Source organism: Neovison vison, chromosome 9, assembly GCF_020171115.1.
Source record: "Neovison vison isolate M4711 chromosome 9, ASM_NN_V1, whole genome shotgun sequence".
Taxonomy (NCBI): domain Eukaryota; kingdom Metazoa; phylum Chordata; class Mammalia; order Carnivora; family Mustelidae; genus Neogale; species Neogale vison.
Window position 1 is genome coordinate 26168968 of NC_058099.1, and position 27897 is coordinate 26196864.

Below are 27897 nucleotides of genomic sequence, written 5' to 3' on the forward strand. Positions count from 1 at the left end.
CACACTGGATTTGTTAAAATAATCTATACCTTGAGTTTATCAGCTTTTAAAATTGACTTATTATTTGGGGTTAAGATAGGAATCCTAATACCGTATCAAAAATATCTCCCAGAGGTACAAAATCAGTGCGTTCCAAGGTTGCCTGCTGATTCATTGGCTCTAGGGTGGGGAAAAGAAAGCTGTGTTTTAACAGATCACTCTGGGTTATTCTTAAAACTGGGCAAATCTGGAAAATACAATTCAAACCCACCTTGCAAATTTCAAGATGTTTCACCTCCCCACGAGGCTACTAATTTTGGCCTCAAGTATTTTTGGCCAACACAACTACCAAATCATTAAACAATTCCCTAATGTGACTGACAATTAACTTTTAATGAAGTACTGCTATAATTAATTTTGGAAAAGAAAGCATTGCTACAAATGAAGCCTGTTGGCTCATCTGAGCAGTGAAGAAAGTATTCGGACTGGATTAGAGCAGAGAAGCCCACTTTGAGTAGGGAAGAGAAGGTGCTCCCAAGGATCTCTTTGACCAAGAAATTAAAATGGGGTCCTACCTGACATCCAGGCAGGTGGTTTGCACAGGGAGTCTGCTTCTCCCTCTCCCGCAGCCCCAACCCCCAGTCACACTCACTTTTTCTCAAATAAATAAATAAATAGAAAATCTTAAAAAATTAAATTAGGAAGCTGAAAAACATTTATATAATGCCACTGGATTTACAGAGCCCTTTTACAAACATCTTCTCACTTACTCTTCAGAAAAGCTCTGTGAGGTTAAGTTTTCCTCACTTTACAGTCGAGGACATTAGGGCTCAAGCTAATTATCAAATTATCCCTGGACACTGCATTTCCCAGCTTCTAGGTTCCTGGCTCTTTCAACACTCGGAGCTGCTCTGACAGACAATAATGAACTTGAGGGAAGGGGCTTCTGGGATGGAAAGGAATGAAGACGGCAACCGTTATAAATCAAGCAGAATAAAATATAAGTGGAAGAAACGGATGAGGACTCTGTCACAGACGGCAAGAGGGCATTCGAGAGTTCAGAGAGGAATCGTGACCAATGACAGCAAATCAACCTCATAAATTTCCAAAGCTGCACTAGAGTCAAAGCTTGTCAGGGCAGACCCAACGCGGAAAGGTCCTTCGCAAGAGAGAGAAGGTTGCCGTAATTCGTCCCCAGGTGCCAGCCGCAAGAGCAGGAGTACAGACAACCTGCAGGGTCACGAGAGTCGCGTCCTGCTGGACGTGATCCCCTAGGCCTAAGACCACGTGCATCAGAGACAGACACCCAAGCCCGCGGAGCCTGAGGTTGTTGGGTCTGAGACGGGATGTCTCGTCCAGCGTCTCCACTCCAAGCGCCTGGCCGCTGGCCAGATCCAGATGACTTCATCTCTCCCCTGGTCTTGTGACTGGTTTCCCTGCTTCCAGCCTCCTTCTCTCCCCGCGAAGTGTCATTTCAAAAGGCACGCTGAGGGCCCAGCCTCGTGCCTCTAGCAAAAAGACATTCAGCAACTCCCAGGATGCCCGAGATATGGGTTAAGTGCTGTAGGTCGTAATTCCAGCACTACAGTCCTACTGCCTGGGTTCAAATTCCAGCTCCCCTCCCACTAGCTGTGCATCCTTAAGAAGTTCCTTCTCAACTCTGAGCTTCCCCAGTAGTACCTGCTTCTCAGACTGTAGTGAAGCCCTTGGCACAGTGCTTTCCAAGTGGTGTGACCAGAAAACAAGGGCTGTTTTTGCTTATAAAACACCAACCTGAGGAGATATAATTGGAGTGTTGGACAGTTCATCCTTTGCTAGGAATTGTCTGAGCATAAGACAGACCCCCAGCCATCACAAAATAACTCTTGGTCTCCGAATACTAGATTTCCATTTGTTCGGCCATCGCTAAGAGCCTACTCTGAGCCAGAAACCGTTGTCAGTGCTGGGGAATCTCTTTTTGTTTTCTATAAAGGTTGTATATATTTAAGGTGTTAAAAGGTCTGCACCAAATTCCACTGTGTTCATGAGGTCTGGGGCCCAATAGGCATTGCTCTGACACCAGCCAAGTAGCCCATGATTCGACTCCATTCTGTCTACCTGGAGATAGCGTCACATCCCATAGATTATGGGGTCAGTCCTACAAGACTGCCCCCTCCACAAACACACACACACACACACACACACACATCAGATGCCAGTCTCCAACCCACATGGTCGCCGGGAGTTCCAACAACCCCCTCCTTGGATTTGATTAATTTGCTAGAGTGGCTTACAGAACTCAGAGAAACATTTTACCTGCTAGATTACCAGTTAATTATAAAAAGATGTACCTCAAAAAGAGACAGATGGACGAGAGGCACGGGGCAAAGTGTGGGGAAAGGGCAGAGAGTTTTCATGCCCTCTCAGAACACACTACTCTCCCCAAATTTCCATGTATATTCACCATGGATGAATATCCATGGATGGAATATTGGAATATTGGAATATTGGAATATTGGAATATTCCATGGATGAAATATCCATGGATGGAATATCGACTCCATCTCCAGCTCTTCTCCCCTCTCAAGAGAATGGTGGGTGAGGCTGGAAATTTCCAAGCTTCCAATCATGGCTGGGTCCTCCCAGGAACCAGCCCTCATCCAGCCGCCCAGGAGCCCACCCAAACAAACTGACACAGCTATCACCCAGGAAATTATAAGGTGTTCAGGAACTCTGTGCCAGGAACCGAGGACAGAGAAAAATGTGTATTTCCTATTATCTAACTGGTATACAATATGATGTTTTGATATACATCTACTTTGTAAAATGATTATTATTACAGCCAGGTAAATTAACCTTACCTCACACAGTTACCTCTTTTGTGAGTGCATGCGTGTGTGTGTGTGTGTGTGTAATGAGAACACTTAAGGTGGGCTCTCCTAACAAGTGTTAAGAGTGCAACATAGTATTATTAGCTATAGTCACCACGCTGTAGCTTAGATCTCTAGAACTTACTCATCTTGCATAAACTGGAACTTTGTACCCTTTGACCAACATCTCCCTGTTTTTCCCACACTCCCCCACTCCAGTAAACACCATTCCACTCTATGCTTCTGTGAATTTGACTTTTTCAGATTCCATGTATAAGTGAGATCATGCAGTATTTTCCTTTCTGTGCTTATTTTGCTTAGCATAATGTCCTCTAGTTTCATCCATGTTGTCCAAAATGGCAAGATTACCTTCTCTTTTCAGGATGAGTTACATATATACTACATACATAATAATATAATATTTATATATTTTATATAACAATATAAAGCAATATATTAATATATTACATAAAATATATATTATCCTATATACATATATATGTATATTCTCACAATTTCTTTATCCATTCATCCATTGAAAGACATTTAGTATGTTTCCACATATTGGCTATTGTGAATAATGCTGCAATGAACATGAAGTGTGGTTCCCTTTTCAGAATATTAATTTTATTTCCTTTGAATATATACTCAGAAGTATATGGGATGGTTGGGTCATATGGTAGTTTTACTTTTAATTTTTAGGAACCTCCTTACTGTATTTCATCATGACGGTACCAGTTTACATTCCCACCCACAGTGCACAAAGGTACACCTTTCTCCACATTATCGCCAACAATTGTGTTCTATTTTTTTTTTTTTTTTGGAATACCATCCCAACATATGAGGGGACATCTTATTGTAGTTTTGATTTGCATTGCCCTGATGATGAGAGATATTGAACACCTTCTCAACTACCTGTTGGCTGTTTGCATGTCTTCTATATGCAACATGCCTACTTAACTTCTTTGACTATTTTTCAATTCAGTTACTTGTTTTAATACCATTGAGTTGTATGAGTTTCTCATATATTTTGGATATTAACCCCTTACCAGATGTATGGTTTGCAAATATTTATCCCCAATCCATAGGTTGCCTTTTCATTTTGTTCATCATTTCCTTTGCTGTGCTGAAGCTTTTCAGTTTGATATAGTCCAACTTCTTTGTTTTTGTTTCCTGTACTTTTGGTGTCATATAACAAAAATCATTCATGAGGCCAATGTCAAGGAGATTTTCCCCTTTGTTTTCTTCTAGGAGTTTTATGGTTTCATTCTTATGTTTGTCTTTAATGCATTTTGAGTGGATTTTTGTGTTTAGTATAAGGTAATGGTCCAATTTCATTCTTTTGCATGTGAACATCCATTTTTCCCAGTACTGCTTACTGAAGAAACTCTCCCTTCCCCTTTGAGTATTCTTGGTGCCCTTGCTGAAGACCGACTCTACATGAGTGGGTTTCTATCTTGGCTCTTGATTCTGCTCCACTGATCTGCTAGTACCATACTGTTTGGATTATTGTAGTTTCATAATATAATTTGAAATCAGGAAGTATGGTGCCTCCCATTTTGTTCTTCTTTTTCCAAATTCCTTCAGCTACCCTGGGCCCTTTGTAGTTCCATACACATTTTAGAATTGAATTTTTCTATTTCTTTGAGAAATACTGGCATTTTGACAGGTATTGCATTGGATATGTAGATGTAGATCACTTTGAGTGGTATGGACATTTTAACAACATTAATTCTTCCAGTTCATGGCACCAATTTTGTATATCTGGGAGACAGATGCTAAATAATTAAAATGCCATCTCTGTTCTTCAGAGCTTCCATTCTAATAAAGTGGACTAAGCCCTGCTCCCCAAGAATTTAGACTTTGGTCTGTGCTGGCTGACCTCTTGGAGAACCTCTACCAGCAGAAGGAACCAGGGTAAGAAAGCAAAGTAGGGTAGTCTGAAGGATGAGGGAAGAATAAAGCCTGGCCCCATGAGGAACCATCCAAAAGCGCAGAGAGAGGCTCTGGAGGTCTAACTGCACGCTGGCCTCCATGCTCATTAGAAACTTTTGTGCTGTTACAACAGCTTCCTCCCTGGGCATCAGATGGGTCCAATACATTGATGTTTATACAGATCCAACCAGAAGAAAAGTCTATGCAGGGATCGTCACAGGTAGGGACCAGTCTATATATATTACAGTAAGGAACATTCAGATCGCCCTGTAGCTGTGTCAAAATGTCACTTCATTTAATCCTCAAAACAATCATACCAAGAAGGAGTTTTCAGAGCCATTTTACAGATGATGCAACAGATTCACAGAAATGCTAAAACTGTCTGGTTTATCAGTGGCAGAGTGACAATGTGAACTCACGCAAATCTGGCTCCAAACCTGAGCTTTTTTATAGTGTATCGTTTCATACAAAGAATAGCGTTTCATCAGTTCTGCTTCAATGGCCAGAGTATTCATGACTACCCCTCTTCCTCCATCTAGAGTATGTTTACCTGCTTGTCCTCTGCTCCAGGCCCTGTCTCTAGCCATGGAGGCCATAGAGACAAACTGGACGTCAGTCCCCATCACAAAATTTCCAGTCTATAGTGATGTATTAACCATGATAACAACCCTAGAATCTCAGTGGTGTGTTTCTGACTGCTCTCACAGTCGCACGCGGGTCTGTGAGGGTTTTGTTCATGCCAGGATCTGGGATCTGGAACCCTCCATGTGTCCTTCCACCAAATCTCTGTCCTTCACCTCCAGTTGGTTGGGTAAGAGAAAGAGAGCCAAGAATATAGCAGGGAAACTGTAATGCCCAGGTCCAGATGCAGAAAACATCATTTCCAACCACAGATACCTAGGGAGAACAAACATATTTGTAACCATCCAGCCAGGCTCTGCTAGAGAAGTAACTGGAAAACAATGTAGCAGGTGTCCTGTTCTCTAAGACATCAGTTGAGTATGACACAAGTTGAGAGGAGGGCCAGTTCCCTCCAGGCCTGGTGTGCAGGAGAGGAAGAGGTATTATTTCTATCTCAATGGTCAGGTTACAGCCACTAGGAAGAGGTTGGGCTGGACGAGGTCTTCTTGTGTGTCAAGGTGAAGCCCACCTTGCCCAAAGGATTCTGTTCTTTGGCAGAATCCTTCTCCCACAGGCAGGAGCCCCTGCCTTTAGCAGTAAAAGTGAACAGTTCGCCCCATCCTTCCCTGTCTTCATGCTTTCAGTGCCCCGGACCTCAGGTGCAGGCGCTGCAGAATGGAGCTGTTAATCTTCAGGCTGAGAGCGACAGGAAGAAGGTCAGCCTCCTTGGTGCAAAGGTTCCTGACTCTGATTCACAGCCGGGACTAAAAATGATAACTCTAATGCCCAATACTTAAAAAATAAGGCTTCGGCCCTCACCTCTAATAAATTATTGAATGCTTCTCTGTTCTCACTCTCAGCCTCCATTTCTCACTCTTACGGCCTCTACTGGATTCCCATCACCTGAGTCTTACATAACATCCTAGAGCGGATACCCCAAGCCTGACTGCCGATATGTGTTATCTGAACTACTTACTAAATATACAGATCATCAGGGCTCTCCCCCCAGAAATGCTAATTCTGGGACAGAGGCCCCCAGTCTGGATTTTCTAAGAGCTTCAGGTAATTCTCACCTTCAGGAAAAGGCTGGGAAAACACTGATACAATGCATATGCCATAGTAAATGATTTCTGAAAGTTTTTTAGCTTGAAAACACAACTTTATACAGTTCTTACCACCTCATTTCTTTTTCAATTTTTTAAATTAATTTTTAAAAATTTTATAAACATATAATAATAATAATGTTTTTATAAACATATCTTTTTTTAAGATTTTATTTATTTATTTGACAGAGAGAGATCACAAGTAGGCAGAGAGGCAAGCAGAGAGAGAGAGGAGGAAGCAGGCTCCCTGCTGAGCAGAGAGCCCGAAGCGGGACTCGATCCCAGGACCCTGAGATCATGACCTGAGCCGAAGGCAGCGGCTTAACCCACTGAGCCACCCAGGCGCCCCTATAAACATATCTTTTTAAAAGATTTTATTTATTTATTTGATAGACAGAGGTTATAAGTAGGCAAGAGAGGCAGGCAGAGAGAGGGAAAAGCAGGCTCCCTGCTGAGTAGAGAGCCCGACTCGGGGCTTGATCCGGGCACCCTGGGATCATGACCTGAGCCAAAGGCAGAGGCTTTACCCCATTGAGCCACCCAGGCGCCCCAAACATATAATGTATTTTTATCCCCAGGTGTACAGGTCTGTGAATCGCCAGGTTTACACATTTCACAGCACTCACCATAGCACATACCCTCCTCAATGTCCATAACCCAACCACCCTCTCCAGACCCCCCTCCCCCCAGCAACACTCAGTCTGTTTTTAGAGATTGTGTCTTTTATGGCTTGTCTCCCTCCTGATCCCATCTTCTTTCATTTTTCTTTTCCTCCCCACCAAGCCCCCCCACGTTGCATCTCCACTTCCTCATATCAGGGAGATCATATGATAGATGTCTTTCTCCGATTGACTTTATTTCACTAAGCATAATACCCTCTAGTTCCACTCACTTCATCGCAAATGGCAAGATTTCATTTCTTTTGATGGCTACATAGTATTCTATTGTGTATATATACCACATCTTTATCTAGTCATCTGTTGATGGACATCTAGGTTCTTTCCATAGTTTGGCTATTGCAGACATTGCTGTTACAAACATTCGGGTGCACGTGTCCCTTTGGAGCACCACGTTTGTATCTTTAGGGTATATACCCAGTAGTGCAATCACTGGGTCATAGGATAGCTCTATTTTCAGCTTTTTGAGGAACCTCCACGCTGTTTTCCAGAGTGGTTGCACCAGCTTGCATTCCCCTTACCACCTTGTTTTAAAGTCTTGTTCACCACTGACATTTGTGCATTACTTACCAGGGATTTCATACAGGTCTCACAGTCCCCAAGGCGGCTAAGTGGAAACTGGAGGCAGAGAAGGTAAGTGATTTGCCCCAACTCAGCCACAAGGCTCTGATAACATTGAGATCAAACCCAGACTTCCCACATCAGAGCTGCAGTCTTGCCCCTTCGTTATCTTCCTTTTATTGTTTGATGCGTCTTCATCCTGGGCCTTCTATCTGCTTGTGGCTCTAACCAGGGTGGGAAGGCAGGCCACACTCACTAAAAAGCCACGAAGCTTCTCTGACATCTCTTCGGCTTGTGGCAGGGGCGGTGGGGAGGCAAAGATGCGGCTGGCGGGGGTGGGGCATGGGGGATGTTGGCTGAGGAGCTAGGCTGAATCGGGAAGCAGGCAGTGATGAGGATAGGATTCCTTTCACTGTAGGAAACCATAGCACTAAGGGAGCACCTCAGGAGGGGTCAGGACCTCGACTCCCACTAAACAGGGTGGCTTGGAAATCATGAACGGTCAGGACAGGCAAGGAACCAAGTCTGAAGTGGTCAGCCAAAGTAGTGGTGAGCGCTGACCCCTTGACCACTCTTGGCCTTGGTCTGGTCTCCTCTCCTGCTGGACCGAAGGGGTTCTATTTCCGGTACAACACCCCTTGGGGTTGCTGTTGCTCCCTCCTCCTGAAACACTTTCTCCAGGCACCACATTTCCTAATTCCTTTTCTTGGAGCCCCAGGACAAACACCTGCTCCTCTAGGAAGCCCTTGTCGGTAATCCCAGGACCCCCGATCGGCACTTCCTTTGAAGTAACTGGCACCGAACCCCTCATGTTAGTGTTCTTTGGGACGTAGACCGAGTCTCATGTGGTTGGGCAGGAGCCCAGACACAACAAGGCAACTCGGCCTTGAATGACCCACCGACATGGCCCAAATGTACCCTCCACACCCATGGCGAGTCTCTTTCTCCTTCTCTCTCTCTCTTGCTTTCTCTTTCTCTCGATTTCTCTTTCCCTTTCTTTTCCTCTCTCCCTATCCCCCACCTCCCCTCCCAGATTCAAATGGCCGTCCGGTGGGGGTTGCCTTTCTGTTTCTCTCCCTCTCTCTTTCCCTCTCTCTGTCTCCCTCTCTCCAGCACTCACACTCACTATCATCGGGTGAGGCTCAGGAGAGAGGAGTCACACCTGCTGTTTCCGCACACTTGAACACCACGCTGTTTCCGGTGGCACACGCGTTGCCAGTCACCGGGGCTAGCTCTTGTCAGTGAGCTTGTTTCCTCTTTGTTACGTGTCTGTGGCCCACCGTGGGCAGCAGGTGTTGTTCTGATCCGCCTGACAACCTTTCTATTCAGTTCCTGCTCTCCGCTGGCGTCCCTCCAGAGCCTGGGGGTTCAGAATGGGCTGGTGGAGACTCGCAGAGCTTGGGTGAGCAGGACCCACTACGGCCTCAGCTGTGGCTCCTGGAGCTTCTCTGGGGAGTGAAGAAGTCTCCACTCACAAATCCATAAAGTTCAACTTGAAGTTCAAGTGCCTCCTAGTCTGGGTGATTCCAGCTGGGACTTTTTCTCAGTAGAACACCCCCACAGTGTGTCTCTGTAGAATGGGTATGTTCCTGGTATCTTCGAATTTTTGTGGAAGCCCAAAGCTGACAGGTTCTGGCTCTCTTAATTCGCCACCCACCTTCCAAGCTTCTAAGAGTCAGAGTAAGTGTTTCTTTGAAGAGAGTTGCCCTTCTGGCAAGAAGTGTCTGACATTCCCGTCAAAGGAAGGAAGTGGGCAAGAGAGAGGGTCCTCAGCCCACCTCAGCTCACAGAGAGCTGCCTGTGACTGCAGCGTGGAGAGGGGAAGAGGGCTGAGCTCCCCCTCCTCAGAAGGTGAGACAAGGGTGACGTGGGTTTTCCCATGGATTGAGTGGGACGTCCCCCAGAGCAGCTAAGCCGGAGCCATCTTAAAAGGAGCCCCACGCAGACGGATGGGACAGGCTGAAGAGATGTCAGCAGGAAGAGTCTGGAGGTATTCCTTCTGAGAAAGAGCTGAGGAGGGGTTATTGGCTGCCAGCCAGAGAGGCATCGCCCAAGCCAGAGATCCCTGGGAGGGCCAGGACTGGGGCTTCAAGGACTCACAGAGTCTCTCCTTGAGCATTTGGGCATCTGCCACACAGACAGCATCAAGGCTAATTATGCCAGCAGCTGTCAAATCAGAATTAAGATTTCCCTCTTATTCCTCCTTCCCACTCATCCAGAAGCAGTAGAAAGGGAGCTAGCTGGGAGGCGAGGTAAAAGAACAGACCACGTCTCTCTTCTCCAAGGCAGGAAGCTGAGTCCAACCTAATTTCAATCAAATTGAGCTTTTTAATACTCCAAAAATGAGTCTGTTCTGATACGTGAAAGGGCCAGAATAGCTAGTATCTCTGAGATATTAGCTAGGAATAGGAAAGAGTTTCCCAACAGAGCTGGTTTAAAGAAAAGTGGTTGACCAAAAATAACTAATTAATTAATTTTTGGATTTTATGCTACCAAGTTCAACCCAGACAACTTATAGGTCAGTTATACTTATAATTCAGATACACTCAGATATAAGGCAGACTAGACTCTTCGAGGAGGTGGGTATTCTGAAATGGAAGGAGAAGCCAGAAGGTGAGGCCAAACTGAAGGGATCTAGGGAAGCTAACCCGGCTCAGGAGCAGGCTGGTGTGGACGGGTATGTGGGTCCCAGCGAAGCCTGCAAAGCCTCATCACCCACATACCTGTTCCGGGGGCTGCTGCAGTAACAGGAGTAAAGTGCGAGGCTCGGAGGGCAAACATTCAGAAGTCAGGAGGCGGCAGACCTGGCTCTTGAGGATCTCAGAAAATGGATGGGGGACCAGGCACATTCCAGCACCCAGAGGGCAGGGGAGTGTCCAGAAGACTGAAGCAGGGTACCTGGATTCCGGCTCAGTTCACTGAGTTTCAGGGAGGGACTCCCACCCAGGGAGGAACTGAAGAATTAAATAAAGCACAGAGAACTAAGACAGAAGCAAATCCCACAGAGAGGGAGGCAGAAGTGCTCCTTATATGCAGGGACTCCGTTCCATGCGTTTGCTTCCTAGGGAATGTTCCTTTACAGGCCCCCTCTCCTCTCTGCTCAGCCCTTAACTGGGTTAAAACTTCCTCTTTGTTTTCACAGCATTCTGACCTTCCCTCTGTACTGTACTGTTCTATACTGTACTCAAGTATAATTGTCTCCTTTTCTATTCCCCTCACAGGGCCCAAGGAGAGCGTGCCTAGGAGCAGGGATTCAGTAAATGTTTCCTGAGTGAATGTGTTGGTGAATGAACGCATGAGTGAGGGAATGAATGGGTGAATGCATGAAAGAAAAGCTACATATGTGCCTTGACCAAGTGCTGGTGGCATATACGTCTAACACCTGGTTAGCACCAAATAGATGTTAGCAGGTAGGTTGGGGTGTGGGTAAAGAAGAGACTAAGAGGGGAACCTGGGTGGCTCACTGGGTTAAGCCTCTACCTTCAGCTCAGGTCATGATCTCAGGGTCCTGGGATCGAGCCCCGCATCAGGCTCTCTGCTCAGCGGGGAGCTTGCTTCCCCCTCTCTCTCAGCCTACTTATGATCTCTCTCTGTGTCAAATAAATAAATAAAATCTTTTTTAAAAATTAAAAATAAAGAAATAAAAAAGAAGGGACTAAGGGTGGTGGCCAACTGGTGGGGCCTGGATCTAGGGTGGGTGTTGAATTCTTTTAAAGGACCATAGTGTTAAGGGGAAGGAGTACAAGAGCTTTCTCAATCATGATGTGTTCAGGACTGGAAGAAGGAGGGGTCCTATCAGTGGAAGATATCAGGAGATCCAGAGGGAGGTTGTTGAGGAAGGTAGAGCTCTGGGAAACAAGATGGCAGCTGATATCAAGATGGCAGCTCATACTGTTGTCTTTAGAGTGTTTCACAACCGACCCTGGAGTGTTTGCAGCATAGGGACCATAAAAATGTGAGTCCATCTTCTATATTAAAAAACTCAAGGGCAACCATTCTTCAGCAGTGCCTGACACTGTGGTACTACGACTTGCAGGTGGAGGAATCCCATCCAAGGGGCAACAATGCAGCTCCTACTGAATGCAGTTACCACTGAATTACAGCTACGGAAGAATAATATCATTTGGTAACATATGTTCAAAACACCTTCCCAATAAAATTCTTTAAATTAAAAGGCAGTGCTTGAATCAGGGTGAGCGTTATCAACATCAATGAGATCCAACGGACTCCAACTACCAGAGGAATGCATCACAAGCCATAATACCACGTGCACCCACAGTACCACAAAAAGTAAAGCTGGACAGACAAGGGGAGAATGGTCAGACATCACACCCAACATAATTTCAGATCTCTGAGCCCCATGCCAAGATTCTGCCAAACCTTATGGCATCCAAGAGATGGGAGTTAGATAGAAAAAGCATATGGCTAGGGTGGGAGGGGGTTGAGGAGGAATTGCACAAGAAACAGACTTGCTTTTCCAGAGGTCTGCTTCAGCATCAGACTGTTGAGACAAAAATATGCTGTTTGAAACACACAAAAAAAGTCCTTAGTATTGCCTTTTAATACCAGGAATTGTATCCCGGGGGTGGGCCACATCCAGCCTCCACACACATAGTACAGACATGTGGAGGGGTGCACACAGGAAATGTAATTCTCAGGAATCTAGACCTTTTGGGGTGCTGTCAAAGGCATCTGGCAGAAGTAACTTGATTACTTGATTCAAGACCCACACTACATGTTTTGCAAGTATAATTTTTTTATTATTTCTTAGGGGGTAAAAAAAAAGTACACACATAAAATTAAGTTTTGGCATATTTTTAGTGTTTTTGCCAACTGTTACATGGGGGAGGGGTGTCAGCTTTGGTTCTTTAAATTATGTATAAAAAAACAAGTGGTCATAAGTAATTTGAAGAGAAAAAAAGGAAAAGAAAGCTACATAGAAAGCCAAAAGGCTATTTCCACTGGCTGAGGAAAAGCTACTCCAGGAATTTCAAAAGTGGATGGATACGGAGCTTAGAGAAAAATGGGTCAAGCAGAGCACATCCAACCAACAGCCTGTCTTCCCGTATTTAATGTGAGATTAGGCCATAAATCTAACAATAGTTAGACACTGTGCCCAAGGGCATTCCTTGGTTCAATAAGATGTGTGACACCAAGCAAGTCACCCTCTCTCAAAATTAATTAAGAGTTTTGGAGGACCTACGATGTCTACTCCCACGCTAGTTTTCACAATCGTGTCCTTTCAAAAATTCCCATCGCAACCGTGAGAAGGTAGGAATTATTATTCCTGACTTCCAAGTGAGGAAACTGGAAGAAAGCAAAGATTTAGAGTCTTTCCAATGTTACACAGTGTCCTGGAATACCAAAATGGGCTAGGGGATGGAGTATCTGAATGAGGGAGAAGAATGCCAAAGCAGCAGAGGGAAGAGAGGAACCAGAGCAGATCGACAGCAGGGACCTGTGAAGTTCTGCCCTATCTGGCCTCATTATCATTTCATCCACCTGTTGCACTGACTTCCTTCAAGGTCCCTGAAGACTCCAAAAAGCTTCTGATGCTCAGGAATGCTGATTCAGGATCCCAACACAGGTAGGGATGACGATGAGGATGATGAGAATGGTAATGACCGGTGATGAAGAGGATGAGGAACATGATGGCAGTGGTGATAAAGAAAGCAATACCACCCGTGGAGCTAGACACTCTTAGGTACCCTCAATCCTTTATCTTATCTTATTCTCACTGTAACCTTGTGAGATAGAGATTACCATTATCCTCCCTGTTACAAATGAAGAAGGCTGAGGCTGAGAGAGAAATGTGTTCCCCAAAGTAGCAGAGCTAGTAGCTGAAACCCAAGGCAACCTGACAGATTGCCAAGGCCATGCTCTACACCAGCACACCTGGGGGTCTTCACATAGCCTGTTTGTCACAGGTCCATTATGTACCTAACACCCCACCTCGCTCAAGTAATTCCTAAGGTTCCATGCAGATATGAAATTCTATGCCCATGACTTGTCATTATTGTTACAAATACATCCGAAGTATGTTTGCCTTCTAAATTTTGGTTCTTTCTGTTGTTGGATAGAAGTTTTTCATTTTAGGAGTCTGAACTTGGAACCCTATCTCTTATTTTCCTGTGGCTTCAGGGTTTGGTAAAGTATTCTTCATTGGGGAAAAAATATGATAACGACTCCATTTTACATAAGTCTGCTTTCTGACTGTATATTCTTTTAACTCTTGAATCCATCTGGAATTCATTTTGATGTATGGTAGTAATCGGATTTTATATCCACTGGTCTAGAAAACAGTATTTCTGACAAAAGCCTCCTTATTGCCTCTTCCTGCAATTACTATCACAAGACAAGTTGTTCCTTTCTCAAAGTTTAAGTTTCCAAATGATTTTCCAATTATCTGAATTCCTACCAATAGGAGTCTCCCATCTCCCTAAGCTATGTATAGGTAACTCAACATTCAACTTTTTAGCAAATAAATCTGACCAGAAAGAAGAAGAGAGCACACACTGCCTGAGCGACCGGGATCCCTAGCCGACCCAAGCAAAAAGAAAGACTTCCAAAGGGTTTATTGATTTTTTAAAAAAATCACCTTTATTTGGAATTTTCAAGTAAACTGAGTATACGCTTAAGAAAATCTTTTTTCTTTTTGACCAGAAAAAGATGGCTAAGATGGTGACTTAGAGCAGACATTTGATGTCTCCACTCCCAAATTTCCATGAAAATGGCAAACACAATTAGTCAGCAATCCATTAACAATTTGTAGACGGATCCCAGTGAAGACTACTAACATTGGCATCACCTCAGAGCCTTTTCTGCATTGAGCAACAGCTGAATTTATCGTCTGGAAGACCAGCAAAGTGCTGAGTCTTGGACATGAGATGTCCCAAGTGAAGAAACAGTAAAATCACCCCCCATCTATGAAATAAGAATTCTGCAGGTCAGAAGAAAGAGGAGAAATCCTTTTTTTTTTTTTTTTAAAGATTGCTTTTATGAAATAGATTTACTCCAAAAAGCTGGAGAAATTCTGAAGCATTTATGGTCACATGCTCAGCAAGATTCAAGAATATATTGAATCTATGAAACTAAAACAGAGTCATGAAAAAGCAACAATTTGACATCAAGAAAGATTGGATGAACATGCAAATAAAACTGGAATTAAAACGGTAATGGAAGCAGACAGATCCTGCGGAAAATTGGATTACCACAGTGGAAGACACATGAGAAATTTAAAACACTACGCAGGAAAAATAAACATTTTCTAGATGTAAGAAGATATGGAGGTTACATTGAGGAGGCTCAGTCTATGTATGACCCCAATGTCCACAATATTCTAATCTTCATAACAGCTTTATTGAGATATAATTTACATACCATGTAATTCACCCATTAAAGTGCACAATTCAGTGGTTTTTAGTACATGAACAGACACGTGCAACCATTATCACAATCAATCTGAGAATGTTTTCATCACTTCAAAGAGAACTCTGTACGCGTTAGCTCCTAAATTCCTCATTCCCCACCAAGCACTAGTGTAGGTAACCACTAGAATATTGCCTATCTCGATGAATTTGCCTGTTCAGGACATTTTATATAACGGAATATTATAATGGGTGATCCTCTATGACTGGCTTCTTCCACATAGCACAATATTTTTAAGATTTATTCATTTAACATGTATCAGTATTCCTTTTTATGACCAAATAATGGACATTTGGGTTGTTTTCACTTTTTGTCCGTGATTAATGCTGCTTTGAACGTTCATGTACAAGTTTGTTTGTTTGTTTGTTTGGCAGGCATATGTTTTCATTTCTCTTGGACATATACCTAGGAGGGGAATTGTCACTGGGTCATATGGTTATTCTATGTTTAAATTTTTTAGTAATTGGCAGACCATTTTCCAAAGCAAACTGTACCATTTTACATTCCCACCAGCAGTATGTGAGTGTTCTACTTTCTCCACATCCTTGTCAATACTTGTTATCTGTCCTTTTAATTAGAGCCACCCTAGTGGGTATAAAGCGGTGCCTCATTGTGGTCTTGATTTGCATTTCTCTGATGACTAATGATGTTGAGCATCTTTTCATGTGCTTATTGGTCATTTGTAGATCTTCTGTGGAGAAATATCTATTCAGATCCTGTGCCCATTTTTAATTTTGTTGTCTTTTTTTATTATTGAATTGTAAGTGTTCCTTAAATATTCCAGATGTAAATCCTTTATCAGATATACAATTTGCAATATTTACTTCCATTCTGTTATCTTTTCATTTTATTGATAGTGCCCTCTAAAAGCTTTCGAAGCACCAAGGTTTTTAAGTCCAATTTATTTATATTTTATTTTGGATACCTAGCTTTTATTACCATATTTAAGAAACCATTGCCAAATCTGAGATCATGAAGATTCATGTTTACTTTATGAATCCTATGTTTACTTTAAGAATCTTTGGAGGTGGGGGGGGGCGCCTGGGTAGCTCAGTGGATTAAAGCCTCTGCCTTCGGCTCAGGTCATGATCCCAGGCTCCTGGGATAGAGCCCCCACATCGGGCTCTCTGCTCAGCATTGAGCCTGCTTCCCCTCCTCTCTCTCTGTCTGCCTCTCTGCCTACTTGTGATCTCTATCTGTGAAATAAATAAATAAAATCTTTAAAAAAAAAAAAGAATCCTTAAGGGAAGCCCTCTTCCTTTTAGATCATTAATCCATCTTGATTTTCTTATATTGTGTGTAATAGAGGTTCAAGTTCATTCTTTTGCATTTGGATATCCAGTTGTCCCAGCCCCACTTCTGGTCCCTTAAGTCACTGTATTCTTTAATATCCAAGAGAAATAATTCAAAACCTCAACTCACAAAAGTTCAGTGCCATCACCAATATTTTTAATGATTCCTTTACCGAGAAATGCGTCATGTTCCATCATCCTTCCTTCTGAATTCTTTTCTATCACAGATGCTGTATGGCTCAGAAGGTAGATGCCCATGAACTGTCCACACTGCAAAAGAAGTCCTGGGAATGCCTTCCAGGTCACTTTCCTCCTGAGAAGAGGGATCCCAAGCAAGTCAATCCCACAAGCATGCCCCGGCCGGAGTCATATGTGTCATATACATAATTTTGCCACTTGACGCAAAACTGATGGCACCAGGGAGCAGTCACAAGAGTCTGAGGAAGGCCAGAAACTTACACAATCATGTGATAAAGACACTAGTAAAGAGCTGTATTCCATATAAATGGAGGGAAACCGACCCAACCAAACTCTCTATTTTGAGACCTATAATTGCTCCCACTAATGTCATGAGATTAATAGGAGCTCTAGATCACCATAATTGATCACCACCATGGATGATTTGGGTTTACACTAAGTTTTCCAGTAAGTAGATGTAATATTTTCTCCTCTTTTAGGGATCTCTATGAATATAGTGTTTTATTGTAATAAATTGCTATAAATAATTTTTTCCTTTATGGGACAAACCTTCCTTGGTTCTATTGCCTCATTTTCCACTCACTTTTTTTCTCAAGACTTCAGATTCTCAGGGTGCCTGGGTGGCTCAGTGAGTTAAAGCCTCTGCTTTCGGCTCAGGTCATGATCCCAGGGTCCTGGGATCGAGCCCCGCATCGGGCTCTCTGCTTGGCGGGGAGCCTGCTTCCCTTCCTCTCTCTCTGCCTGCCTCTCTGCCTACTTGGGATCTCTGTCTGTCAAATTAATTAATTAATTAATTAATTTTTTAAAAAGACTTCAGATTCTCAAGGATGGTCTGTGGGTTTCCTTTTCATCCATCTCTATTGAGAATATTTACATCATGCTACTTTCTGATTGACTTTAAACTCACCAGGTTCCTTATTCTAGAACCGTACAAATGATCGGGAGATTTTCCAATTCTCGTCACTTGGGTAAGAATTATCCATAATTACCTCTAGCTTGGATTGTGTTTTCCTTTTTTTTTTTTCTTTTTGAGATTTAATAATTTTATTTCAATTTTTTTTAATGTTGAAATTTGTTATTCTCTTGTCTTCCTATATTTCCAATGGTTTTTGCTATGTATATTTTGATGCAATTCCTCAACACATACATTTGCATTACCATTAAATCTCCACTCTCAGTCAGTGTTTCTCGGTGACTCATCAGCCTCAGTCTCACCCGGAAATTTGTTAGCGGTGCAAATCCTCATGCCCCACCACTCCCCCACCAGACTTAATGAACCAGAAACTCTGTGCATGGGGCCCAGAGATCTGTTTGTTGACAGACCCTCCAAGTGATTCTGATGTACCAGTTAGAGAACCACTGATCTATACCAGCACTTCTAGCAGCATAAAAGGATTCTAAAATGAGTTATCAGTGATTCCTATAACCATTCTCTTTTTTGTTTCTGTTTTCCTAATAGACCTTTGCCTTTCATTTTATAGTTGAACATAGCAAACCACTGAACTTTATGATCAAACTGGAGAAAGTTTAACTTTTTTTAATAGGAAATTTTATAATTTTTTTTAAAGGTTTTATTTATTTATTTGAGAGAGAGAGACAGTGAGAGAGAGCATGAGCGAGGAGAAGGTCAGAGAGCGAAGCAGACTCCCCATGGAGCTGGGAGCCCGATGTGGGACTCGATCCCGGGACTCCAGGATCACGCCCTGAGCCGAAGGCAGTCGTCCAACCAACTGAGCCACCCAGGCGTCCCTTAATAGGAAATTTTAAACTACATATATTTATTCTCAGACTGGTTATGCTCATCTTTCTAATGCCATTTTATGCTGTTTTTCATTTCTTTGATATTCCTTTCTGTTCCAGGTTTCTTTATAGGGTAATCTTGGTTTCATTCTTCTATAAAAATTTGGAGTTCTGGAGTAATGAATTCCATGGAAAACTTTCAAAAGCACTCTCAAATCTATATTTATCAAATACAGAGACTGTAAGTTTTACTGTAATCTATTGAAAATATGAAAATTAGCACTTACATTTTCTCTTGCATCTATTCCTTCCATTCTGCTTTTATTTTGAATTCAGATAATATTATTTTCTCTTTAAATATGTATATATAATGTATAATTTCTTTACATATATTCTTTTGCCCTCTATCACCATTACTTAAATTATATCTGTGTATTTAACATAGTCAATGCACACTATAGTGTATCACATCTCAAGGATCTGGGGACACCTTGTGAACAATTTGTTGAGTAATATTTTCTCCAGATACGAACCACCTATGACAGTATCTTCCTATTCCCTTCATATAGGAACCATAGCCTTCTCCACTAAACATCGCTACATTGTTTCCAGGGATTCCATGTTGCCAAGAATTCTATCAATCTGCTTTTTGCTCATTTGTCAGAAACAGGGTTTTTTGGGGTTTTTTTTGTTTTTTACTTTCTTTTCAGGATGCTTGCAGGGTTATCTCTTTTTCTTTGAAATCCAATTTTTAAAAAACTTTAAAAGATTTTTTTAAAATCAGAAATCCCACTTTTATGTTTTTCTTACATTTATTGATTCCACTCCATTTGTTCTGGATTCTTTTTCTAGGATGCATATTAATCATGAAGCTAATTTCTGCTTTCTATTGCTTACATTTGCCATCCCCTTTGATATTGCTTTAGTATCTCTGTCCTTTTCTTCTGCATTCTGAGAACACCTAAAATTTGTCTTCTACTCACTTAATTATTTTTTTTAATAGTATCCAGTCTCCACTCTGATTCCTATGTAGATTCTATTTCAGCTACTATATTTGCTCTGTGTATCCTTTTATTTTCTTATTCCCTTCTTTTCCCAAGAGCAACCCAGTCAGTTTAATAGAAACAAGTATCTTTGCGTGTCTTTTTAGAAATTGACATATTTTTAAAGATTATTTTTTAATTTTTTTATTTATTTGACAGGTAGAGATCACAAGTAGGCAGAGAGGCAGGCAGAGAGAGAGAAGGAAGCAGGCTCCCCGCTGAGCTGAGAGCCTGATGTGGGGCTCGATCCCAGGACCCTGGAATCATGACCCGAGCCAAAAGCAGAGGCTTTAACCCACTGAGCCACCCAGGCACCCCAATTGACATACTTTTAAATGTGTTTCTTATAGGAAATATACCTAGAGGAAATTGAATTTGCTTAGTCACAGTATATTACCATGCTTCTCTTGGGCACCAGAAATTTCCCATAAACTTTGATTTTGTTTCATTGAAGGAAGGATACACTCATTTTATGAAGAAAAGATACACTCATCTAAGACTGAGGCATTACCAAGAAAGAATTGTTTCAGGACTAATCAGAGTTTGGGTGAGGGAGTAGTAAAGAAGAGTGCCCTCCAACCCTTTCACATTCCCAAGTTCAGATGCAAAGGGGAGAAAAGTTGCAACAGGTTGTAAATGCAGAGATTAAATGACCCTGAAAGGAGCAGGACCACCTGTGGGAATCTCTTAACATCTATAGGAACCAAAGGCAAGAAAAAGCCTCCTGCTGTGCCTTCCTTGAACACATTCTTAATCCCACAATATTTCAGAGGCAGAAGGAAACTAAAGCCCAGAGAAACCAAGCTCTCCTCCCAACTGTGACAGGGTCTACTCTTAAATCCAGGTGCCTGACCTGCAAACACAAGCCATTGCATAGGACCAGACAGGCTGTACAAAGCAGCATCTAGAGAACTCCATTCACAGCTTTAATAATCCTTCTAAAGTTTTCTTCTTTTCCCTGAATTATCTGTATATCCTCTGAAGTCAGTTGTGTTAGTTTATTTTCATTTTCTCTTTCTATTCTCTTCATGAGTTTGGTGATCACTGGTTATCCAGTCCCTCATCAATATATCATTTGCAAATACCTTCTCCCATTCGGTAGGGAGGGTCTCTTTATTTTATTGATTATTTCCTTCACTGTGCAAAAGTTTTTTATCTTGGTGTAGTCCCAACAGTTTATTTTTGTTCTTGTTTCCTTGGCCTGAGGAGATATACCTTAAAAAATTTGCTATGATCAGTATCTAAGAAACTATTGCCTATGCTTTTTTTCTAGGATTTTTATGGTTTCAGGTTTCACATCTAGGTCTTTAATCCATTTTGAGTTTATTTCTGTGTATGGTGTAAGAAAGTGGTCCAGTTTTATTCTTTTGCATGCAGCTGACCTGTGTTCCCAGCAACATTTTTTGAAGAGACTGTCTTTTCCCCATTGTATAGTCTTGTCTCCTTTGTCTCCTTTGTCTCTTGTCTCCTTTGTCCAATTGTCAGAGATTAATTGACCATGTGAGTGTAGGTTTGTTTCTGGCTCTCTATTCTGTCATACTGGTCTAAAAAGTCTATTTTTTGCCAGTGCCATACTGTTTTGATTATTATAGCTTTATGGTATCTCTTAAAATCTGGGATTGTGTCACCTGCTGCTTTGTTCTTCTTTCTCAAGATTGCTTGAGCTGTCTGGGGTCTTTTGTGGCTCCATACAAATTTTAGGATTGTTTGTTCTAGTTCTGTGAAATCATGTTGATACTTCTAACGGTGAAAAGGGTTGAAATGCTTGTGTTCACTCTGCTCTTGGGCTGAAAGCTAGATAGAAATTTTCCGACAATTAAAATAAAGGTTGAAAGCAGCTGAGAATATTAAGATATTGTTTTAAGAAACTTTCCTTAAGTGCCCTAAAATGTTCTTATTCTAAAATTTAAAAATGTATATTTGTATGTTCTAATTTTGAATAGAGTTTATAAAAATTCTATGTGATATATTCTACAAGTTTTATAAAATTTTTGAACATTTTATTTTTAAGCAATTTCAACATCCAACATTGGGCTCGAACCCACAACCCTGAGACCAAGAATTGTATGCTCCACTGACTGAGCCAGCCAGGCACTGCAAACTCTATAAATTTTATAATTTATATTTACATACATTTTATCTAATTATGATTTATATTTTACATATGCTTTAAAACTATATTTTTAAAGAGTACTATGTATTTTTTTAATAATGATTAAAGGATATTCTAAGAGGGTGTTGGGAAAATATAAGAACAGTGGTTTAAAACTCTGTCCCTACGGCGCCTTGGTGGCTCAGTAAGTTAAGGGTCTGACCCCTGACTCTTGATTTTGGCTCAGGTCATGATCTCGGGGTTGTGAGATTGAGCCCTTCCTCTCCCTGCATTGGGCTCCATGCTGGGTGTGGAACCTGCTTAAGATTCTCTCACTCCTTCTGCTCCCCTCCTACCCCCCTATCCCCAGCTACTCTCTCACTTAAAAAAACAAAACAAACGAAACAACTCTATCCCCCAAATTCTGTAACTATGTATGGCAACAGATGTTCACTAGACTTATTGTAGTGATCATTTTGCAATATATACAAATATTGAATCATTATGTTGTACACTGATGTTAATATAATGCCGTAAGTCATTATACCCCAATAAGATAAATAAAATTAAAAATATAATAATAAAATAAAACTATGTCCCATGAAGATCTGAGGTTTGGCAGAGGTGGTGCAAGAATGAAAGAGGAGGCTGAAGGGACAGATTCCCAGTTGCCATTTTTATCTCTCTTGTATATTTGGGATTTTGTATAAGATTTCATCTGGAAAATGATCACCATTGCCTTAAAAAATGAAACACATTGTATTACACACTTTATATTTGGTTTGCTCAGGTATGCTGTGATTTATAAATAAGCTTTGTTTTTTATTTAACAATCACTGAAGAGTTGTCTGCCTTTAACAATCAGAATTTATTTTATCTCACAGAATAGCGCCTTCCTTGATTGCATCACGGGTTTCTCCTGCCACCTGGTGGCAACATGTGTCTATTGCAGGGGCAATTTCTAAACCTAGCTGGTACATGCTCAAGTTGCAAATACAACTCACAAAACAATGAGGTGTAGTGGGTTTTTTGGTTTTGTTTTTTTAATTTGAGTATAGTTGACACACAATGCTAATTAGTTTCAGGTGTACAACACAGTGATTCATCTTCTCTTATTCCCCTGACATATTCATTCCATAAGTGGAAGCTTGTATCTCTCCTTCCCCTTCACACTTAGTTCATCCTCCAACCAACAGCTCCTTCCCTTTGGCAACTATCAGTTTGTTCTCTATATGATAGGTCTGATTCTGCTTTTTGTTTTTTATGTATTCATTTGTTTTGTTTTTCAGATTCCACATACAAGTAAAATTATATAGTATTTGACTTTTTCATCTGACTTATTTCTCTTAACATAATGCTTCTATGTCCATCCACCTTGCAAATAGCAAGATCTCATCCTTTTTATGACTTTGTAATATTCCACTGTGCATGTCTGTGTGTCCATGTGTCACATCTTCTTTATCCATTTATCTATCCACAGACACTTAGATGCTTCTATATCTTGGCTATTGTAAATAATGCTGCAATAAACACAGGGATGAATATATTTTTAAAAATCAGTGGTTTTGTTTTCTTTTGGTAAATTCCCAGTAGTGGAATATTGTGTCCTATGGTATTTTTATTTTTAAGCTTGAGGGGAACCACCACACTATTCTCCACTGTAGCTGTGCCAATTTACATTCCCAACAACAGTACACAAGAGTTCCTTTTCCTCTACATCCTTACCAATACTTTTTATTTCTTGTCTTTTTCATTCCAGCCATTCTGACAGATGTGAGGTGATATCTCATTGTGGTTTAGATTTGCATTTCCTTGATGACTAGTGATGCTGAACTTCTTTTCATGTGTCTGTTGGCCATCTATGCAGAGGGCTTTTTTTTTTTTTTTTTGACATCCCTTGTAAGTTACAAGAGAACTCTAGATCCATTATCTCATCTTATCTTCTCACCAGTTTTGACAGGTGGATATTCATATTCTCTCCATTTTCCATAGAAGAAAAAAAAACAGCTTAAAAGCTAAGGAACTTACCTTAGGGATAATTAAAAAATTATGGGAGTGGTTCTCAACCCCAACGTTGTAACAGTTAAAAGAAAATGATGTGACTATCTAAAGAGTCTTAAATCTAGACAGGTATATGGGCTGAAAGTACAAAATTGATAGCTATCAGAAAAGAGATAGTAGTTGAAGTTAGAGATGGATAGACTTGGAGCCAGGAAAATGACACAAATGGATTCCAACACACAAACTAAGATGGCATGGCTTAGTAACGGCAGGTAAAAGAAACATAAGGAAGCTCATCCTATTGGCAGTCTAAAGTCACAATCTGAAGGAAGAAGAGGAGGAGGGAGAGAAGATATAACAGATCTACTCTATACAGTCCAGATCAAACCTAAACTTCAGGTCCCTATTTGCTACAAGAGACAGAGATATGACACAAAAAATAATAAAGTGTGGCTATTCAGAGCCTCGTTCCCTCCTTACCACTCATTCCCAAAAGGATTCTTTCTTGCCCAATTATCCAATCAGTCCCTAGACATTTTTGTGAATAGTGGGGTATTCAAGAAGAAAGATCATACAAGAAGAGGGAGAGGATATCAGGATTTAAAACAGAAAAGGAGAGAACTAAGGACAAAAGAAAAAGAACTAACACAGAGATGAAAATAGACCTTACAAGCTGGGTTTAGAAGAGACTATTTTGGACTCTGGGACGGGAGAAAAATGAGACTTTGTAATAGCTGCCTTGTATGAGAGAATTAGTTGAGAGGGAGAACAGAACTGGGCACAGCCTCAGACGGGTCATCAGGTAGAGATGAGCAGTCACAGAAAAAGAGATTAGAGTACAGAGCAATGTACAGATTAGAGTACAGAGTCCCAGCAGATGACAAGAGGTGAGAAAGGGCCACAGGTCAAAACTCCGGAGAAAGAGCCCAAGACCAGCATGATTTTGGAATCACCATGTCTGTCCCACCCATGATTAACCTACCAAGACAGAAACCAGATCCTTAGTACAGATGGGTCCTGACCAGTAAATGCCAGAGAGAAAGGGCTGCATGCCAATGAATAAAGAAGAGAAAGAAAAGACTGAAAAATACCTTCTGGCATACTCAGGTGAAAAAGAAAGAACTTTGCCCACTCGAGAGTCCACTGTGCCATTTTCTAACCGGTAACTTTGGAAAATTTCTCCCACTCTGAGCTTCCACACCATCCTCTAGATAGCGAGTGGATACTGACCTCTAGGTGACTGGGTAATTTCTGGGTGCTTTTCTGGCTCTGACAGTCTGCCTCAGTGCCTCAGCCTTCCATTTGGTTGCAGACACCCTACCTGTCTCCCCAGAGACAGAACAGGTGGGACTGAAGGACGCAGATCTTCTTGTACTGCTGTGGCTATTGCCAAGGGGAGTTCCGACCCCCAACCCCCAACCCAGCCTGCAGCTTTCTCACCACCGTGCCCCTCACAGTTGCTTCCCACCAACCCTTGGGGCACAGCCTCCAGCCACCCTGTCTCATACAGCAGGCGCCAACCACATTCAGCATCCCCCTTGCTCGGCTGTGGGCCTCTGCCCCTGCTCAGTCCGCTGCCCATACAGAACACGTATGGCAACCGCCAGACGCTTGTTGTTTATGTTTGTCAATAGATTCCATCTATATGGAAAGTTCCGCTTCTCAGTAGATTCTATGACGGAAACATGCAAGTTCCTCCCTCCTCTTGTTCCTTAGACTCTCCCAGAAATCTGGAGCTGGACGGGCTTCTGATGACTAACTATCTGACTTCCATTTCAGACTGTCATCTCTGTGAGGACTAAGGAAATATTCATTAAGATGTTTATTAAATGATTTATTAAATTAAATAAGTAATGAATAAATAGGGGCACCTGGGGGGCTCAGTGGGGTAAGACTCTGCCTTCGGCTCAGGTCATGATCCCAGGGTCCTGGAATCAAGCCCCGCATCGGACTCTGCTCAACAGGGAGCCTGCTTCCCTTCCTCTGTCTCTGCCTGCCTCTCTACCTATTTGTGATCTCCCTGTCTGTCAAATAAATAAATAAAATCTTAATAAATAAACAAATAAAAATGAATAAATGGATGCATAATGCTTATAAATCCACACACGTCTAGTGAGTAGGCCTTTGTGCTCACCTACCGTGCTCTGCCTCATTCCCTAGGCTATGGTCATAAGGCCTCCTTGCTATTCCAGAAGTATGTCCTGGCACCAAATATTCTGAGATTTTGCCTCAGATACCTGGCCTGGCTCATCCCTTGCACACCTCAAAGCTTTGCTCCATGTCCTTCTCTCACGGAGGCCTTACAAGGCCCCAATATTTAAAATTTTCAACATGTTTCCCCACCACCACCCTTGAAGCTCCCTCTCTCTCTCACCTCTTTATTTTTTTTAATAGTGTTTACCTCTTCACAATATATGACATAATTTACTTATTTTATTTACTTTCTTCCTCTTCCAATAAGTTCCATGAGTAAAGGGCTTGGGTCTGTTTTATTCACTGCTATCTGCCCGGTAGTTGGCGGTGAGTATTTGTTGAATGAAATCCCTGGTTCTCAAGGAGCTGGATTCCAGCATGGTGTCTCACTCAAGTAAACTAATTCAACAGCCAAAAATAATGCAAACCTTTTATTGGGCTCTTAAAATCTGCTAAAAGAGGTTATACCCATAACCCAAAGTGAGCCTTCTCAAGATTGTCTTTCCATCCTTTTGCATTTCTTAGATTCCGGCAGCTGTTTCCTCCAAAACGTCACTTCCATGTCTCTTCCTGAACTTTCCCCAAGTGCCTTGTCCATGGGGGTTCTGTGCTTTTCCTTCCTGACGGGCCACCCTCCCACCCAGCCTCACCAGACGTCACTTTCGCTTCCACCGTCACTGAGCCACTGTAGATGAGACTCCCCCTCACACACCACGGAGGGAAATGGGCCAAATCCCCCAAGAAAAGGCTCTCTCACTCTGAGAGCTCTTCCTTGGGTAATTTTAAGAAAGGAGTTTTGGGGGTAGGGATTTGTCCATTTGTTACAAACGTGGCCTCAGAGAGCGAAGAGGTTAAGGGTCCCAGTAGTTTCCCAAAGAGTCACTATATGTGCTCGTTAGTTGAGGCACATGTGTTCATGTTAATTTACCTGTGACCGCTTGGGGAGAGGTTAGAGACATCCCTTCCCCCTAGTTTGAGAGCCTTGACCTTTCTGCAGAGGAGAGGCTGAAGGACTGAAGCATATGGGTGACTCAAGAAGAGAAACTGGATCTCACCCTGACGGTCTCGCCCCCACACTCACGTACTCAGCTCTGAGAGGGAGAGCTCACAGCTAGAGAAGCATGTTCCGGGGAGCAGTCAGGCTACAAAGCTGTCGCTTCCAAGCATCTGATCCTCTCAGCTGGTGGCCAAGACTCTGGAGTTACAATAGGTATTTACATGGAGAAAAACTCTAGGGTGACAAGACCTTAGAGTTCCTGCCCTTGAGTCAAGGGAACTAGAGAGCAGAGACCAGAATTACCATCTGAGCCATTGCTGGAAGGAGAGAGAAGAGCCACGCAACCCGGATCTCCCCTAGGAGCAAGTGTTATGCAGCAAAGGAGACACGGGAGTAGTGATGGGATCAGTGAGTAGGTCACAGTGGGGTCACCTAGTCCCGGGGGGCCTGAGGATCCTGACTCTAAGCATATGTGAAGCACATAGAGCAAAGCTGCTGGTCAAAATGGGCAGAAGACCTAGGAGCAGGAAGAAGCTGGCAAGACTATCTGAGGACATGGAGCAGCCAGAAAATTCCTTCACTCAACAAATGTTTACTAAGTGTCTACTACTGCCAGGTGGTCTTCCTCTTGGAGTTGACACCCCAGTCAAATAGGCAAACCTCTATTTGGGACAAGCCACAACCCCAGACGGTCCGCAGCAGCCACTGTTGGCTCCTCCATACACACTTGATCCCTACCTGTGGTTCACTCTTAGGAACTTCAGGGAGCACAGTCTGTTTGCACTAGATATACATTTTAACCCCTAAAAAAGTTTAATAACCACACCAAAATCTTAGTGCCTTGAAAAAGAATTTTTTTTTAAATGCCCATGCCATGATTTTATTACTGGTATTTCCTAGAGCTCTTGTCAGCCTGCTCAGGATTCCAGGATTCCACAGAGCACAATTTAAAGTCTTTGTCCTCAGTCACGCTGACCTTCCAAAAAAGAGGTGGGCACACTCTCTATCCCCCAGGCAGCAGTAGCAGTGAGATATATCAAAGTAGAGTGAGCCAGGCTTCATTACTGGAGCTCTGAGGCTCGAACTGGGCTCCCAGAGGGTCCATGTGGACTTGTAAATAGATGCAGTAAAAGAGTAAATAATGAATTTGTGCGATTGGAAGGAAAAGCTCCCGAGCAGGGCTGGTGA